Source organism: Crocuta crocuta, unplaced genomic scaffold (genome assembly GCF_008692635.1).
Source record: "Crocuta crocuta isolate KB4526 unplaced genomic scaffold, BGI_CrCroc_1.0 scaffold41, whole genome shotgun sequence".
Taxonomy (NCBI): domain Eukaryota; kingdom Metazoa; phylum Chordata; class Mammalia; order Carnivora; family Hyaenidae; genus Crocuta; species Crocuta crocuta.
This window is the reverse complement of record NW_027529428.1, coordinates 13,984,623-14,003,290: the sequence shown is the minus strand read 5'-3', so window position 1 is coordinate 14,003,290 and position 18,668 is coordinate 13,984,623. Positions and strand designations below refer to the sequence as shown.

General features: G+C 47.8%; 1 long non-coding RNA gene across 3 annotated transcripts; it reads left to right on the top strand.

The window, feature by feature from the left end:
• The first annotated feature begins 212 nt into the window (after positions 1-212).
• Positions 213-13,570, top strand: LOC144227706 (uncharacterized). Of its 3 annotated transcripts, none has more exons than XR_013334026.1 (4): positions 213-532; positions 1,663-1,909; positions 6,173-6,367; positions 13,296-13,570. It is a non-coding gene; the product is annotated as an uncharacterized LOC144227706 (long non-coding RNA). The 3 variants fall into 3 exon arrangements; XR_013334027.1 differs by lacking the exon at positions 13,296-13,570 and adding an exon at positions 12,786-12,972; XR_013334025.1 differs by lacking the exons at positions 6,173-6,367; positions 13,296-13,570 and adding an exon at positions 2,449-3,238.
• Positions 13,571-18,668: the final 5,098 nt, after the last annotated feature.

The window sequence follows — 18,668 nt, the reverse complement described above, 5'->3', positions numbered from 1 at the left end:
GAAGGGTATGTTCTTTACTCAGGATGTACCTACATGGACACATCATAGCCCCCCAAAGTCCTCGGGGTACATAAGGCACCATTCTTGGTGGTGTACAGTCTGTGGGGTTGGGCAGATGTGTGATGATGCATATCCACCCACCATTATGATATCATACAGGGTATTTTCACTGCCCTCAAAATCCTCTGTGTTCTTCCTGTTCTCGGCTCAGCCCTTCCCACCACTAATCTAGCTACTGTTTCCAAAGTTTTACCTTTTCCCAAATATGTAGTGGGAATCCTGCAATATGGAGCATTTTCAGATTGGCTTTTTACACTTAGTAATATGCACTTAAGGTTCTGCCATGTCTTTTCATGGCTTGCTAGCTCTTTTGTTTCTAGCGCTGAATTATGTTATTGTCTGGATGGATCACCGTTTCTCTGTTCACCTACTGATGGACATCTTGTTGCTTCCACATTTTGGCAATTGCGTATAAAGCTGCTATAAATCACGTGCAAGTTTTGGCGTGGACCTGAGTTTTCATCTCCTTTGGGTAAATACCAAAGAGCGTGATTGTTGGGTCGCTCGGAAAGAGTAGGGTTAGTTTTATAAGAAAGTGCCGAACTGTCTTCCAAAGTGGCTGTTCCACCAGCAACGAATGAATGTTCTTTTTGATCCACAATCTTTCTTTTTTTTAATGTTTTATTTACTTCTGAGAGACAGAGAGAGACAGCATGAGCAGGGGAGGGTCAGAGAGAGAGAGAGATACAGAATCTGAAGCAGGCTCCGGGCTCTGAGCTGTCAGCACAGAGCCCGATGCGGGGCTGGAACCCACAAGCTGTGAGATCATGACCTGAGCCAAAGTCAGACGCCCAACCAACCGAGCCACCCAGGTATCCCTTTGCTCCACATTCTTGTCAGCATTTGGCATTGACAGTGTTCTGGATTTTGGCCGTTCTAATAGGGTTGTAGTGGTGTCTCGTGGTCTCATTTGCATTTCCCTGATGATGCATGATTGGAAGCAACGAAAGTTTTTAGAGCCATAATGACTCCAAGTACTGCTTCAAATTCCCCGAAGTCAGTCTGTGGTAGCAGACACAGCAGATTAGTAATTTCTTGATGTGACTTAGAGAAGTTAGTAAATGAAATCTAGAACCTGAATAAATCAATGGCTTAAGAAACAATACCCTATTCTTGGGACCAGGTCTCCTACACAATTAAGGAGTTTGGGCAAAACTTTCAGACACCACCAAAGGCCAATTTCCAATGTTGAAGCTTCAGAACATTAAAGTAAATTGAAAAAAATGTCAAAAGAAGGTAATAAAATTGCCATAAATGTTGCCCTTTTTAGAAATCGGCACAATGGCACCTGCTATGTTTTAAAAGATTACAGAATTTCTATGTGTTTCTATGTGACCACACCACAGACCTGTTCTGTGGTCAGAACAGGACCCATTAGGGGCGCATGGGGGGCTCAGTCGGTTAAGCATCCAACTTCAGCCCAGGTCATGATGTCACCACTCATGGGTTCAAGCCCTGCCCTGTGCTGGGCTCTGTGCTGACAGCTCAGAGCCTGGAGCCTGCTTCGGACTCTGTGTCCCTCTCTCTCTCTGCCCCTCCCCTGCTCACACTCTGTCTCCTTCTCTTAAAAATAAATAAATGTTAAATTTTTTTTTTTTAAAGAACAGGATCGATTAGAACCTTGGAAAGGTCATCCACCAAGCCTGCCACCTCCAATGTGGCTTTGTGTCCGGAGACCTCAAACACCTGTCATGCATGTGAAGACCTTCTTGCACATCTGCCCATGAGAGACTCTGTCTGCAATGAGCTCTCCTGGGGCCATTAGGGACACTAAGAGTGAACCGGATTCACCTCCAGATCTGAGAGGCCAGCATCCTTCATCATCTGGAAAGAGACTCTCCAGGCCCAGGTGAGTGGCTGAAACCTGCTGCATGGGGGGTGGGGGGGGGGAGAGGAGGTGCAAGCTGGGAGGACCCCATTCTCCCCGCCGTGGCCACTGCCTGTGAGGCTGCTGGTCACGCAAGCTCTTTCTTGTCAGGAGAGGAAGCAGATATGATTCTGGGGACACGCGGGATTTTGAAAAGACATGAATGGGAGGCTGCCCCCTCGGACTCTGAAATTGGGAAGAATGGAGGGCTAGGCTGAGAAGTTGGGGTGTCTGTGAGCTGGCCCTTCCACTGCCCAGGTGGCTGTTCTATAACATGTCCCTCCCAGGTCCCCAAGCTTTCAACCTTCTTTTGTCACCTAGTAGGGCCCCGTCATTGTCGTTGTTACCATAGCATAACCGTTCCCGTCCTGACCAACAGAGAAATATATTTTTTTTCTGAAAGCCAAGAGCTGTGTACCCACCTAAAAACCCCTCCCCTGGGTGTGTGGGAGTGTAACTTAAGGCACAAGGCAAGGGCTCAAATCACACCAGAAGGTCCGTTGCTGTGGAATGTCTTGCAGATCAGTCGGCATCACTGAGCACCGTACCTTCAGTTCTACAAAGATGGTCTTGTGAGGGACCCACCTGTGAGAACCCTACATGGAAAAGGTGCTGTGGATTAGGAAACCAGTACCGCCCCATCCGGCATCCCTCAGAATCAATCACAGAGTAAAGAGGCCCTTAGCCATTCAGCCGCAGCCCAGGGGGGGCCCTGGGGAGGAGGGAAGCCTGGTTTGACACCCACCCCTTCAAACCTAAGTGGACAAGTGAGCCATTCAGAAGACCCCTTCCAGACTACAGCGCCCTCAAGTGCCAGGACCTTGACTCACCCCCTCCCGGCATCCAGCCCCAAGTCTGGCTCACAGGTGGTGACACTTGGTGTTAAGTGCGTTAGCGGGTGAAGGAGTCTGAAAGGCAAGGGACCATTATCACCTGCACACGCGGAAGAGTGTGATCCCACAAGGAAGGCTGTTTGGAAACAAGCCTCTGAGGTTCCCGGTTTGGAGCTGAGTCAGGAAGCAGAACAAGCAAACAGTAGCCCCAAGGCTGGGATGGAGGAGGTGAGAGAGGCGACCCCCCACGTCCCCAGATGGCTGGACTGAGGAACATGACAGCTACTGAATACTGAATATCGATCAGTGCACAATCTCACTCACGTCGGAGAAGGAAGCACATCCCGGGTGTGTGAGTGGAGAAGTCCCATGTGCCCCTCAGCCAGGCATTGCCTCACTTTTAAAACAAAGTGTTTCCACTTTAAAACTGTATTTTCAGATCGGCAGAATGTTAATAATTAAAGCTCGGGGATGGGAACTTGGGGGCTCATCACGCTGTTCTCTCTAGTTTGGGGCGTGTGCAAAATTGTGCACAAGACATTCAAAACCAGTGTCAGGGTTTTCTAACTAATCTCTGCTGCTTGAACCGGGTTTCTGAACGGTCCAACATAGCACAGGTGATCTCCAAGCCACATATATCCCAAGGCAGTTCCAAATCTTCCAATTCACAGACATCATGGCAGTGTAGAGTTTTCTCTGGAGTTTTCCCCTCCCCTGTGCCCCCTCCGCCCCGCAGGCCTGAACGGTACAATAGGTAAATGAAAATGAAATTTTAGGTGATCTTTTCAGACCCTCACGGAGAGTCACTTCACACACAAGGGCAGCGTCGGGATGCTGGTGAACATGCGGACGCACATCTCGCGTGAAACACTCATTGCCCTACCTGAAGGATCTGAACTCTGGCCCTGTCAAAACAAGCCACCTTGCGATAAGCCAGAGACCCTGGGGCCTCCTATAAATGCATCCGCAGGAAGTGAAGAATGCGAAGTTCAGTCCTCTGATTCAGATGTGCACAGAATGTGATCTTTATTCTTCTACAACGTGATCTGATTTATTTCGAGCCTTTCTTATGCTAGAATAGCATAAACTGAATCACAATCTATTTGGGGATTTCCCCTTTGCTGGGGCTGTGTGTGAATTGGAAAGGGAGGGGTCAATGGTATCACTGGGAAAATAGCATCATCTATGGGTAGGCATCTGCTGAGACATTCCGGTCCCATCAGGACTCGATTTGCTCATCAGAGCAATTACTGGACTGTCCCTCAGCTGCTGGCAAAACTCCGCTGAAGGGCAAGGGACAGTCTGGGACTTGGGCACCCATGAGGTGAGGCTTCTCTATGGCCTGTCCTTTCCCGTGGGGTGCTACTTAGGGCAGACAGCTTCAAAGTCTCTTTGTTCTCAGGTTTCCCCCCAAAACTAAAGATTCCCTCACTCCCACACCAGCAACGNAATGCACCCTCACCCACCCCCGCCCCTCGACACATAACACTTCTTCTCTTTCTCCACCCCTTCCCAGCAACTTCCTAGAATCTTGAGTTAGTCTTGAGGTAAGATGCTTTCCCCTAAATTTTACCAGGTATTAGTCCAAATCTATTGTTTATGCCTAAAGGACCCTCAGGGCTGCGCTTTTAAAACTCAAAGTTTTCTGGGTTTTTTTTTTGGTTTTATTTTTCTTCTTTCTGTTTTTTTGCAGTAACATCAATTCTCCATGACAATGAACACCTCAAAGTCTGGGCTTGAAATGGAAAACGGTCCTGAGGTTGTGGGGTAACAGAAAGTAACAGGGAAATTAAGACCTTTATTAATTTTTTATTTTATTTTATTTTATTTTATTTTATCTTATTTTATTTTACTTTTGAGAGAGCGAGAGAGCAAGTGAGCGTGTGTGCACAAGCAGGGGAGGGGCAGAGACAGAGGGAGGGAGACCCAGATCTGAAGCAGGCTCCAGGCTCTGAGCTGTCAGCAAAGAGCCCGACATGGGGCTGGAACCCACGAACCACGAGATCATGACCTGAGTCGAAGTCGGAAGTTTAACCGACTGAGCCCCCCAGGCTCCCAAGACCGCTATTAATATTTTAAAGTATGATTTTGCCACAGATATTCTCTGATTTCCCTGCAACTCAACCTACCAGGAGCCTCCGCTCACCTTCACAGCTCTTCATCCCTTCACTACTCCTAGGGGGATCCTAAGATGGGTTTCACGGGTTTTCTCTTCCCCTGCTAACGCCAGCTAAGGCCCAGGGAGCCCCGGAGTCCACCACAAAAGGTGCCTGTGCCACTTCCTGCTGACGCCCAAATCCATGGCACCGGGCTGCCCAGTCCGTGAAGCCCTGCCCGCATTCTTGATGCCCCCAGGGATTTTAGAGAAAACAGTTCTTTTAGCTTGTACTTACTGTTTAACTTCCTTGGCCATGAGCCCACGGGTCTGGTGCAGGCGGTGATGTGAGTGACAGACGTGTCCCCCGGACCCCCAAAGCCATTCAGTCTCTCATGCTCTGAGCATGTGGCTTCCACTATTTCCAGCTACCACTAAGGTGAGCCTTGTCCAGGGGCTCCTGCGTTGTGTAGGCAGAGAGGCCTCTGGTGGGTCAGCCCCACGGAACCCCGCCCACCCCGGACGTGCTCGCACAATTTTAATCCTGGGACTGAGACAGCCCAGGTTCTCAAGCTGAGACCCAAACCCTGGCCCCTGCCTTCCCCAAAGTTGATACGAATGTTGTCTCTGTTCATGGATGCCGTCTAGTTACTGCCACCTCCGCTCTGGCCTCCGAGACGGAGGGGGACAGTTCTGTGAGGACACTCTATGCTGCAGACACTAGATGCCTTCTTCCCCTTCTTGGGAGAGCCGGCCTTGCGTTCTCTAGCCTTCTCATTCCCTTCCCAGATAAATCCCTTGGGAAGTAATATTTAAAAATCTTTCTTTGGGGGCACCTGGGTGGNTAAAAATCTTTCTTTGGAAAACACGGAGCCTGATGCATTAGGACGATCCAGTTCTCCCTGACCTTCAAATATGGCGGTGCTCTAACCCCCAGGATCTGTACTGCAAGAGGGACTTTGCAGGTGTGATTAAAATAAGAGTCTTGCATTGGGGAGATGACCTGGGATTAGCGCATGGGCCTGCTGCGGTCACAGGGGCCGTTATGAAAGGATGCAGGATGCATGGGAGTCAGGAGAAGGCAGTGTGGTGCTGGAAGGAGAGACTGATGTAATGGGCCACCAGCCAAGGAACGCTAATGGCCTCCAGAAGCTGGAAGGGGAAAGGATTCCCCTTGGAGTCTCCAGAAGGAATGAGCCCTGTGGACACCTTGATTTGAACTCTGTAAGGCTCTAGAATTGGACGACTTCTCAAACACTAAGTTTGTAGTAATTTCTTACAGGGGCAGTAGTAAACAAAACCCCCCTCCTCACCTAGGGTAACACCGACTTCACACCGGGTCACAACACAGGAGAATTAGCAGAATAGCAGTGTGAACTTGTACCTGGGGATTTGACCCCATGGCTCAGCTCTGGGGCTTCAGAAGAAACAGAGATTGTGAGAAGCTGGACGCTGTGTTTGTTCTCAAGGGGAGACTTGACATCAGCTCGTGTCTTGGTTGTTCATGGAATGGTAAGTTTCCCACCACGTGGTGGGTAGTATCTAAACCTACAATCTGTAGACCACCTGGAACCCTGGTTACCACCTGCTAGCTGAATAATTCGGGGCAAGTAATTTAACTTTTATAGAATGGGGGTGGGGCACCTGCTTAAGCGTCCAACTCTTATTTCGGCTCAGGTCATGATCTCACACTTTGTGAGTTCGAGCCTCATGTCGGACTCTGTGCTGACAGAGCGAAGCCTGCCTGGGATTCTCTCTCTACCTCTCTGCTGCTACTTGCATACTCTCCCATTAGCTAAAAAGATAGTGTGTAAGAATATAACATCCTATAAAGACCTTTTCACATAGAAGATATTCTTACAGATAAAAATACGGCAGAACCTATATAAGGGATTCCAATCCTTTGCATTTCCTGGTTCTTTGGATTTCACATAAATGGGAGTTTACTGAGATTTACCTTGGGTTTTCTAATAAGGAGCTCAGATCTCATCAAAAGCTTTGGACTCCATATGTAAGGTCCCTTCCAGCTCCGCCATTCTCGAATTCCAAATGTCGGCCTGAGTGATGCTAGGAAAGCACATTTATTCTCTCGTGGCAGATAGACAAAGACCAGAAGCTCAAGAAGGAAGCTAGAGTTGCTCAGGTAGGAAGGATGACGTGGGCCCATGGACAGACTTCCACGGAAAGTATTTAATTTGTGCATTCTTTATTCATGTATCCATCATGCATACAATCACAGTGAATACCATACATGCTGGGGGCTACGCTCAGCACTGGGAAGGAAGGAATAAGCGTGCTTGGGGGGCAGGGAGAGTTACAAACACCAGAGTCAAGGTTCATGACCTCAGCGACCTCATAGTCAAGAGGAGACAAATATGAAATGCACAGCAGGTCACATGTCCCAAGCTTGCTCAGTGGGGTCACATTGATACCCACATCTCATTGATTTACAAGGGTGCATCTATTTGCAAAGACACTCAACCCCTTGCCAAACCCCCAATACTTCTGGGGGTCTCCAGGGATTACCTGTATGTGCTCAACAGCATGTCGGGCTTGCTGGCGGCCACCACTCCCCACGGGGACTCCGCAGGACACGCGTTGTGCCTGCTGCCATCAGGGCTACAGGTGGGGACCCTCTGTGTTTCATCGACGTGGTTAGGTTTAGAACCAACCTTCATTCCAGGGCTTCTGTGACCATCTAAATCTTCCCCCACCCATTTCTGTGAGTTTCCATGGCTTCCGATTTCCTTACCTGCTTTGTTTACCACTCACCCCCCTCCAGCACCCTCCTCCACATTCTGGCTGCAGAGCTTAGCTACTTCTGCCGTCTCCAAAGAAATCCATGCCCCTCGAGCACATTGTGTCCTCCCTCCCTTCCTTCCTTCCTTCTGTGGAGTCAATTGACAGCTTGTATGACAGGACACTAGAGAGGGACAGAGTGGGGCGCAAAGCGAGAGAACTTGCAGAGACACCTGCTTCCACTGCTCACTGGCTGCTACACCCATGCCTCTTTTCACTCTCTCTCTTAAGCCACCGAACAAACTCCACCTCCAACCTCCATAGGGCAGTTGCGCTCACACGTAGATGTTTGGGAGACTTGGTTCCTACTACAAGTGTTTATCAAAGTACTTTCCTGATAAAGATTCGTGGAATCAAGAGAAAGCACCGAGTGTCACATGTAAAATCTTTCAGAGCAAAATGGAAGAAATTCAGTTCATACAGTGTCTTTAATTTCATTTCCTTTTTGTTTTAAGTTTGTTTATTTGTTTATTTAATTTAGAGAAAGAGAGCATGAGCAGGGGAGGGGCAGAGAGAGAGAGAAGAGAGAGAGAGAGAATCCCAAGCAGGCTCTGCACCTTCAGTGCAGGGCCAGACACGAGGCTCAAACTCATGAACTGCAAGATCATGACCTGAGCCTAAACCAAGAGTCGGACGTTTAACCAACTGAGCCACCCGGGCGCCCCTCATTTCATTCCTTAAAGCCCCAGCACACACTCTTTCTGGTTCCATTTGGAGATCCAGGAAGAAGGACACACGCAAGACGGCAGCCTCACAAGCCAGCAGGGCTGCCGCTGCCTGTGTCATTGAGGACTGGGCTGGGGCTGGCCTACCCACCCTCCCCCTGTGGGGACAAATCGGATGCAGCAGGACCCTGCAGTATATACCCACAGCAGGCGACTCTTTCATCTTCAGGATTCTGAGTGCTTCAAAGTATTCGTCATGCACCAGATGTCACTAAAGGAGGCTTTTTGGGAAACAATCTGACTTAAAATAATGAGGCTTCGATGGTTGCTAAGAGCTCAGGGGGATAAAAACATAAACACAAGCCGAGGCAGATTCACCCTGCAGCTAATACAGCACAGGCTTCAGGGCTTGTCACTTGGGCAGGTGTTTTTCAGGGCCCTGTCCCTGGAATTTTGTGTCTGTAATTTTATATTCGTTTCCTTAAAGGAGAGTCCAAAATTGTCAAGTTGTGGGTCCCACGGCATCAACCACCCTGGCCCATCACTGGAGCATAGGTAAACACATACGCGCTCACTGGACCGGGCCTTGCAAAATGAGGAAATGTGAAAGCTTTGCGGCTCACATCATTTTACTCCTTCCCCTTCGGAGCCCGCGGCCTTATGTCTTAGAATCCTCTGTGCTCCCACTGAACACGCACCGCCTCTCCCTTGGGGTGCTTAGCTGCCTTTCCACACCCATTGCCTAATCTAGCCGTGTGCAAACTAGAGCCCCTTGGCTCAAATCCAGCCCACCCCCTGTCTGGCTAGAGAAGAATTCTAGTGGGCCACAGCAATGCTCCTTTTGTTCACATGTTAGTTATGGCTGCTTTCATGACGCAGAACCCAGTAGTTTCAACAGAGACCGAGCTGCCCCTGAGCCTAAAACATTTACTCTCCTGGCTCTTGCAGAAAAATGTGGCCAACACTTGATCCTCTTCCCAGGAACTTCATAACTGATACTGATTAACTCATTCTGTCAGCCAAAGAGATAAACCAACTCATGCTCCCCACTCTTCTTGCCCATGGAATTTAAAATATTAGTATATGTGCTGCCGAAGCGAGCACTCATGGAATTTAAAATAAGAGCCAGCTCCTTACTGGGCCCCACAAAGCTTGACATGGTCAATGTGTGAACCCGGCTCCCTGATCGACCTGCCCGCCCTTGACCTTCCTCTCACCATCTTCCTATCCTGGAGACACTCCATGGGTTCCAGCCTCTGGGTCTTTGCAAGTGCTGCTCACTCTTTCTGGAAGCCCTTCCCTTCCTTTCTTACGACTTAGACCTCAACCCAAACATCATCTCCCCAGACAGGTGGCTCCATGACCCACCATCGAATATTGTCCCCTACCTTCAGCCACTGTTGGTTACATGCCCTGGTTTCTTTCTTTATAGCTCTTGGAATTATCATGTGTGTTTACTTGTTTGCCATCAGTTTCCCCCATGAGAATGTGAGCTTCCCAGGACCAGAGCCTCGTCTGCATTACTCAGTGTTGGAAAGTGCCCAGAACGGTTCCTGGCATATTAGAGGCTTCCAAGAAATACGTATTGAACAAGTGAATGAACAGAATGGCTATGCTTTCAGAGGGGGATTCTGAAAGCTGAGAAGGAAGACCCTTTACTGGAAGAATTTCAGAATTGCACACACGGCTGCATGGGTACATTGTAGAGAGACCGGCCAGAGGCTCAATCAGATACTCCTTTGGGGAGTCTTGGGATGCAGGTTTCCGATTTAATCTATGACCAGGAAACCACCCCAAGCTGAGATGGACGTAAGGCAAGCCGTACCTTTCATACTCTCACTGACGAGAGCTCACTCACATTCGGGTATAGGCTGGGCCAGTGAACTTGGTCATCACCATGAAATACTACATTAAATAGCATCTGACACTGAGGCAATAACCAGAGGCAAGGCCTTCATCCTAAAAGCTCCTTCCTGGTGGCAGTTAGCATCTCCAATTTCAGGCAATTGCCCTGACATTAACTAGTGCTTTTTTATTTTTTCAAAACTCCCTTCCTGCAGATGTTTTCACCCACACCAGCCTCATTGCAGTCGGCACATTATCTATGTGCTCTACCTGCACTGCCTCCTTAATCTCCTCTCTACGTTGGGTACAACCCCTCCAGGTCCCCACCCACTCCACTTGCCCATGGCCCCCCATCCTCAAGGCCATACTTAAACTCCACCTCCTCCATCCCCAAGGTCCCCAGAGTCAGCAACCACCTCATCTTCCCCAAGGCCTTGCTGCGTTCACAGACCACCCCAAAACTAGTCAACTTAAAACGACCACCATTTTATTTTATTTCATGCTTATGCGGACCAGGAATTTGGGCATGGCTTAGCTTGGTGGTTTTTCTGTTCCATATGCCGTGAACTGAAGTCATTTGGTGGATTCATCCGGTGAATGAGTAAGTCTGGTTCGCCACAGCTCACTCAGTGTTTGGCATATTGGCAGCGATGGTGGGAGGCTGGGCTCAGTGGGCGCTGGTGTCCGGACACCCACACGTGGCCTCTAGCACGTCTTCTTTTGCAGCAATTCAGAGCTCCCAGAGACTGTTCAGGGAGGCAAGACGTCAGAGCTTCTTGGGTTACAGTTTCTTCTCTGAAAAGCACTGCACTGATGAGATGGTCTCTTAGATTGCCTCCAGCCCCAAGAGTATCACACTTGAACTCTGTCACAGACAGTGTGCACTCAGCAATTAATCTCTCCTTTTCTAGGACAGCCAGGGACTTTTAGGAACACCAGACCAATTACAATAGAATAGTTTGAGAGTTGTTCTTCTAACGGGCTAGGAGTTATGAACCAAGCTCTAGAACAAGACAGCAAGTGTATGCCTACTTGACTATGCTGGCAAAAACAAACACGGAAGAGTTTCTTTAAATGCTGTAACTGGTTTAATCTTCCTCATGACCAGCTTCTCTCCAGGCCCTACTAGATAGTGGAGAACTGGGGCAGAGCAAAGAGGCAGAATTTAACTGGACACTTAATAGTGTCTCCATATTAAAATTACTCTTTTGGATAAATATTCACTTAACTTATATTTAAACTCTTTAAATAGCCATTTCTCCCTTCTTTGTCCTCTTTTTCAAGATGGGTTCCGAAGGGAGGTAAGGCTTGAGAGTATTTTTAATAATTGGGGTTGAAGAGGTGCATACGGGGCATGAGGCAGTGAGAGGCGGCGGGCCCAGGTAGCAGCCTGGGACCCATGGCCATGACGATCTAATCTCAGAATTGTCAGCTGTTAAGGATGGTCTCACCTGGTCTTGGGGCATGAAATTGTGTCCTTGAGGCTCATGGCCGCCTTTATCATTGAATTTCGTGCCCTTGGCAGTTGCCTATAGAGTTGTCTATTTCTGTCCCCCAGGCTGCTACTGGTCTGGCCTTCCTTTTAGCACATCTGTGGCTTCTCACCAGGCCACCCAGCAAGTTTCAGACCCTTTGCTCAACATACCGAGGTTCAGCAGAGCTGAGAGAGTCTCCTTCAGGCTCATCTCTCTAGATACTTCCCTCCTCTGTGCCACACTGTCTCCTTCGGCCTCATTTCTCTTAGACCTGAAATGTTCACCAGGCCATGCCTGTGGNGGGGGGGGGGGGCAGGCATTCCCAAAGAATACAATGGAACGTGTGCCCCTGGAGTTACAAAACACAGAGGTTTTGCTACGAGAAGCAGATCACCAACCTTAGTATTGGATTCACTCAAGAGCCTCCCCAAAAAGGGTAAACCATAAACACACATTTGTGTTTCCAGCACTATCTTCCTCCACCCCCAATACCCCCATGTCTGGAGACTCCAGATTTCTCCCTGGTCATCCGTGAAACCAACACTTCCCTTACATTATATCCAGAGTCTTCTCTTCTCAAGGTTCATGGAAACTTCTAGGCCAGTCTACCAGCCCTAGCTCCTCAGATATTAATGGGAGCTCAAGGACTTAAGAAATTCATTTCTCCTCACCAAAGCCTGGGTTTGAGGTGTATTATCTTGCTAGTGACTCAAAAATCCTATTTGCTACTCAGAGATGAGAAATAACTTTATTGTCATACTTGGTCTCCTCCCTTCCCCTGAAACTCTTAAATCCATTGTTTTAATGGCTACAGTGCCCCAGAGCAACAATCATTCTAGGAGATGGAAATACTACAGAAAAGATATTTTAAATGATTACTCCCCCATGCATGTATGTTACAAACATGCTTTTCACATTTTTACAAATAGTGGCATTTCAAGGCTCCCAGGGGTAAAGAAACATGGTGAAAACTTCTCTTTTTTGCTTGTACAAGATTTATGTCCTATCACCTTCTTCCTGGGTCCATTTTCCCAACATGTGCATTTTTTAAACACTCTTACAAAGGTTATATTCTCCTCCTAAACTGATTATTTCTGTTATGAGCTTGCTGCATATTTTTGAGCACACTCTACTGTCAATTTCTAGGTGAAGGAACCGAAATACTAAGTCTGGTATGTTTGGCCTTTTCGGAAAAGCATAGTTCCCATGAAAAGCATCCCACGTTCTGGTTCTAGCTGTGCAACTGAGCAGCTGTTTGAAGCGTGTCACTTCACCTCTACGGGCTTCTGTTTCTTTGTCTGGAAAGTGAGGGGGTTGACGATCTCAGCAAGACACTGACTACTGATCTACATGAGCTTTTGTCTTTTGTTTTTTCTTTCTTTTTTTCAAAATTTTTTTATTTATTCATTTTGAGAAAGAGAAAATCCCAAGCAGGCTGCCTGCTGTCAGTGCAGAGCCTGATGCGGACTCAATTCCATGGACCGTGAGATCTTGACCTGAGCTGGAGTCAAGGGTTGGAAGCTTAACCAACTGAGCCCCCAAAATGCCTCTTGATCTACATGAGCCTTTGTAGTTGCACTCATATACTGGGCCACTCATTCTTTCAAACCCCACTTCTGGTCATCTCCTGGAAATCTTTCCGATCCTTCTCCTTAGCACTCCTTGGCTCCGGGACTTGGCAGACTGAACTTCTTCGAAGACCCCGTAATTCCCTGTATGGATAATAAGACACTGATTATTCAAGAGAAACAAGACAGCCCGTCTGAATGTACACATGGCAGAAGAGGCAGAGCTAAGGTTTGAACACCAGTGTTTTTAACTCTCCATCTTCTTCCCCGCCTGCTGTGTTAATCCAACCACTCTTCTCACTTATGAAAGACATACACAATGAGGCCTTTAGTTCCCAGCCTAAAATAATTTTGTATGACTTAGTTGCTGTCGTTGGTTTTCTGAGATTCACCAGGGCGACCCAAGCTGGTCCTGAGAAGGGCTGTGTGGCTACATAGGCCAGCACATCCTTATTCTTCTTCCCCATTAGTTTTCTTCACCATTCTACTCTTCTCCAAGAGGTAAGAATACGTTACTAATCCCAATTAATGTATTACTCATTAATATTAACTTATCAGCACTGATAGGCATTAAAGAGCTATTAATCATTAATACTAATCAGTTAGATTGTAGCTGGGCAGATGGATTGATTCATTGGATAGAAACCTGTGGTCATGTTCCCTCTAAACCATTGGTTCTCACCTGGGGGTGGTGAATTTTACCCCACTTCCCACCCTCAGGGCATTTGGCACTATCCACAGACACTTTGGGTTGTCACATTTTGAAGGGGTGCTCCTGGCATCTAATGAGAAGCTGATTACCCGTAATGCACAGGACAGTCCCCCCCAGCAGGAAATCATCTGGCTCCAAATGTCAGGCATCTAATGGGAAGAAGCCAGTTACCCACAATACACCGGGATGCTGCCGATTACCCACAATACACAGGACAGCCCCCTGTCCCCACCCCACAGCAGGGAATCATCTGGCCGCAAATGTCAAGCATCTAACGGGAAGAAGCCAGTTACCCATAATGCACAGGGATGCTGCTGATTACCCGCAATGCACAACACAGCCCCCACAGCAGGCAGTCATCTGGCCCCACGTGTCAGTAGTGCTGAGGTTCTGTCATCCAAGCAGAAGGTTGTCGCTTTCTCTACCTACTCGTGAGCTCAGTCCTGAAACCCTAGATGCATGAATCAGCTGGTGTCTGCCCCCAGGGCAGAATGATGTTCGCTCACCTCCGCTTTTGGATGCTTCATGAACAAGGGAAAAGACTATAGGAACCTTGTTCTCGGGAGGGACACGGGTGGGAGACGGCCTAGCGGGCGTGGAGGCAGCTGGCCTCCGGTAAGAGAGTAAACGCTGGGGTCCCGGGCTGACCGGTGCCAAGTAGGGCGAGGCCGGCGGGAGCGCTGAGTCAACCTGGGCTGGAGNCTTGGAGACATTAAGGGGGTCCTGCCGCAGCTCTGCACCTGACTGCCGCCCTCTGCCCCCTCAGCAGCCATGCCCGGCCCAGCTGAGAATGAGACTCCAGGGGCCGGAGTATGAAGTTAACGGCGCTTGTCTCTGCTTTGCTGTGCTCTTTTGTCTTAACAATGTTTTAGCCTTCATTCTTTTTTCCTGCAATCCCTCTTTTTCTGCGACTTTTCTGAGAACACCTGAGGCCCATTGCTATCCTCTTTTATTATTTTTCAAGATCCTAACTGAGGGCTCCTTGAGGAACAATATGATCTCTTTCATAAACCAAGAGCCTGGCCCATTACAGATGCTCAAAATATGTTTGTGGGAATAGAGGCTTTTCTAAGAAGGAGGTCACAAAGCCAAAGCATCTAATATTTTCTGTGCTCGATGGCCTTGCTTTTTAAAGTCATGGGGCTTTATTAATAAAATGTCAACTCCTGGGTTGCTCAGGCGGTTGAGCATCTGACTCTCAGTTTCAGCTCAGGTCATGATCTTGTGATTCGTGGGACTGAGCCCATGTCAGTTTCTGTGCTGACAGCGCAGAGCCTGTTTGGGATATTCTCTCTCTCCATCTCTCTCTGCTCCTCCCCGGCCCACCTCTCTCTCTCTCTCTCTCTCAAAATAAATAAATAAACTTTAAAAAAATCAATAAAATGTCAACTCTCTTAAGTAGGACAACTTATGGCTTTAACATATGTATGACACAAGGGGTGACTTGGGTCCAGAAATGCTTACTGAGCAGGTACTAGTCCATGTTTTAGGTGCTGTAAGGGGTATGCAGATAAAGAAGTCATGATTTCTGCATCAGGAAGTTAACTTCAGTGGGGGAACAATACAATTTGCAAAGAGCTAGCTAGTCCAAACAAATTTCGGCAGATGCTAAAATAGAAGTCTACAAGCAAACAGTGACGGGAGCCCAGAAGAGAGATAAATTTGGAGAAATCTGATTTTACAAGGAAAACTTGGAGGTAAAGGGGCATCTGCACAACTAGGTACTGAAGGCTGAGTAGATATTGGCTGGTCTCCTCATAAACCACTGCTGCCAAGGCCTGGCTGGAATCCACTTTCCACCTGCAGGCACGATGCCCTTGCCCTGATTTCTTGTCTTTTTCACGTAAATGTAAGGTATAGGCAGAAAGTGCACAACTCATAAATATCCAGTTCGAGGAACTGTTACAAAACGGGCACCTTGTATAACTGGCACAAGGTTACGCAATGGAACACAATCCTGTTTCCAAAAACCTCTTTTTAAAATTGGTTTAAGTTTATTTATTTATTTTGAGAGAGAGAGAGAACGGGGGAGGGGCAGAGAGAGAGGGACACAGAGAATCCAAAGCAGGCAGTGCAGAGCCTGACGCGGGGCTTGAACCTGTGAACTGTGAGATCGTGACCTGAGCCGAAGTTGGATGCTTAACCAACCAAGCCGCCCAGGTGCAGATCCAGAAACCTCTTTGTGTTCCCTCTCCACACGACTCCTCTTAACCCCCTAAAGTTCCACACTCTTGTGTTTCTAAGGCAACAGAGCCATTGTGCCTGATTTCATAAAAATGCAATTGTGTAGTGTGTTTTCAGCTGTGTCTTACCTCTTTGGCAAAAATTATGTTTTATGGGACTCATCCATTCTTTCCCCACATAACTAGAATGTATTCATTTTCATTGCCATATAGCATTCCACTATAGGAATATACCTCGACTTATGAAGCTCTTCCACTACGGATGATAAGATTTAGGAACTTCAAACATTGTCATTATTTGTATGTGTCTTTGGTGAACACCCAAAGAAGTGTGTGTATACTTTCCCATTGGGTATATGCCTTATTAATTCAATTTCTGAATGCAGTTTAATTCCATGAACCTTTTGGGTTTTATTTTTTAAGCTTATTTATTTATTTTGAGACATAGAGAGAGAGAGAGTCCCAGGCAAGTTTCACGCTATCAGTGCAGAGCCCAACACGGGCCTCGAACTCACAAACCATGAGATCATGACCTGAGCCCAAATCAAGAGTTGGATGCTTAACCGACTGAGCCACCCAGGCGCCCCTCCATGAACATTTTGAAGAGAAGACTGAATGTATGTGAATGTCTTCATCTATTCTTAGTTGGGGAGGGGAGGTGAAACCTTTGCACCTGTTTTGGTAACTGAGGGCGGGAGGAGGTGGTTCCAGACCAAGAGGACTGGGAAAAGGGTGCACAGGCCAGATGGACACGCAGGAAAACCAAGACTCGCCCCCGTGCTGAGCATAGTCAGAGGGAGTCTCTCCTCACGGCACCTGACAGAGCGAGGCAATGGGTTTGGAATGTTAGTGACTCCAGGCATTAGCCAAGCCAAGCCCTGCCGTGTAACTTACATGAGGTTTCATCCCTGATTTATTTGGATTTTCTTGACTTGCTAATACCATTATTCTACCCTATTCATTTCATCAGCCACCATTGGAGCTCAGTTGCCTTGAATCAGTCACAAACGGTCCCAAAGGTTTATTTGGCCTTATATTTCTTAACATAATTTATAGCATTCAAATATTGAGTTAGATTTCAGGCTGACATTCATCAAGCCTGCTGTAATGTGCCCTCGGCTTTTTTTTTTCATCATCCCTGTCATCTATCTTGGCAGTAAAAGTGCCGCTGCTTTTTACCTCTGTTCCATATGATCAGATAAAATCACTTCCTCTTCCCTGGGCTTCTATTTCAGCAGCACCTCAAAACTCATCTACATGGACTGCTGAAATATCATTACTTCCATAAAGCTCTGTAATCAACTCACCTCTCCAAATATATTTTCCCCCAGGATATACCCAAATTTGTCTGTCTTTACCTTTCCAAATGCTGGAGTCGCTTACCTAGGCAAGGGATGGTCTCTTTCCCAAAGCAAAGATCAAGAGACTTCCGGACTCCTAAGGTTGCACGTGCTCACAGGACAAAGGGCAGAAATATGGTGATTTGTGGAAAATCTCATTTATAGGGCTCCTTGTCCAGCCTGAGTTACTCTCCAGCAATGAAATCTTGAGGGCTCCAGCCTGAAGGCAGTGTGGCCAGGACAGAGGAGATATGGCAGCTCCATATCTGAACCTTCATAGACTCCAAGAGAAGCCAGAGAAGGGGGCGGATGCTGGGTTCATTCGGTCCAACCCTGCTTGTTTCATAAATTGGGAATCTGAGAGCTACAGAAATGGCAACAAATAGAACCTAAAGTCCCAGTAAATTACCAAGGAAAGTCCCAGATGTGCCCTGTGGGTATTTTAGCATCTGCCATTCCCTGTGTCACAAAAGCCCGCACTGTATACACACTCCTTGAGGAAAAGAACACAGGCTCTGAGGACAGACAACCTTGAATCTGCGCTGATTCTCTACCGCCTACTGATAGGCAGGCAGACAATTTTCTTTTCCTTTGAAATGGGGGTATAATGCTGCTTCCCTGGAAAACCAGGGTACGCACATAGTACATGAGGGCCTTGTGGGACTCAGTACATGGCAGCTAAGTGGTCGTTGTGGAGAGCCGGGAATCAGTGTGTGGACCTGGACCCTGGGGAAAAGGGTTTGGGAGCTGGGAGGTAGGTGGAGCTCCAGGTTAAACCAGCAAGCCAGGGAAAACCTGGGGCTCATCCGGCATGGTCCGTCAACGCCCAGTGTAAGGCTGCAGGACCAGTTTGGAAGACTGATAACCTCAGCCAGTCAAACCACACAGCTCATACCTTTCAGTTTCCTGAAGTTCTCCAGGTCCTGCTTCGTGTCACTCACCTAATTCTCATTCCTCTTCTGGAGAGACGAATAGCTGAGGGAAACGGATAAAAGAAGCAAAGATGCTGGCCAGAGCCTGCCCCCTCTTTCAGTGGGAAAACCAGATGACACTTCAGCCGCCCTCTCCCAGCCCTTTATTATAGGTCCTTCCAGTGCATGTATATTTCATCATTTGAGTGCTTCTCGCAAACACAAGTCCTGTAGTTCTCTGACTCAGGACTCCTGGCACATTGCCGGGCATAAGGGTGGGCGTCCAGTAAATCATGTGTCAAGTCGTATGGCAGG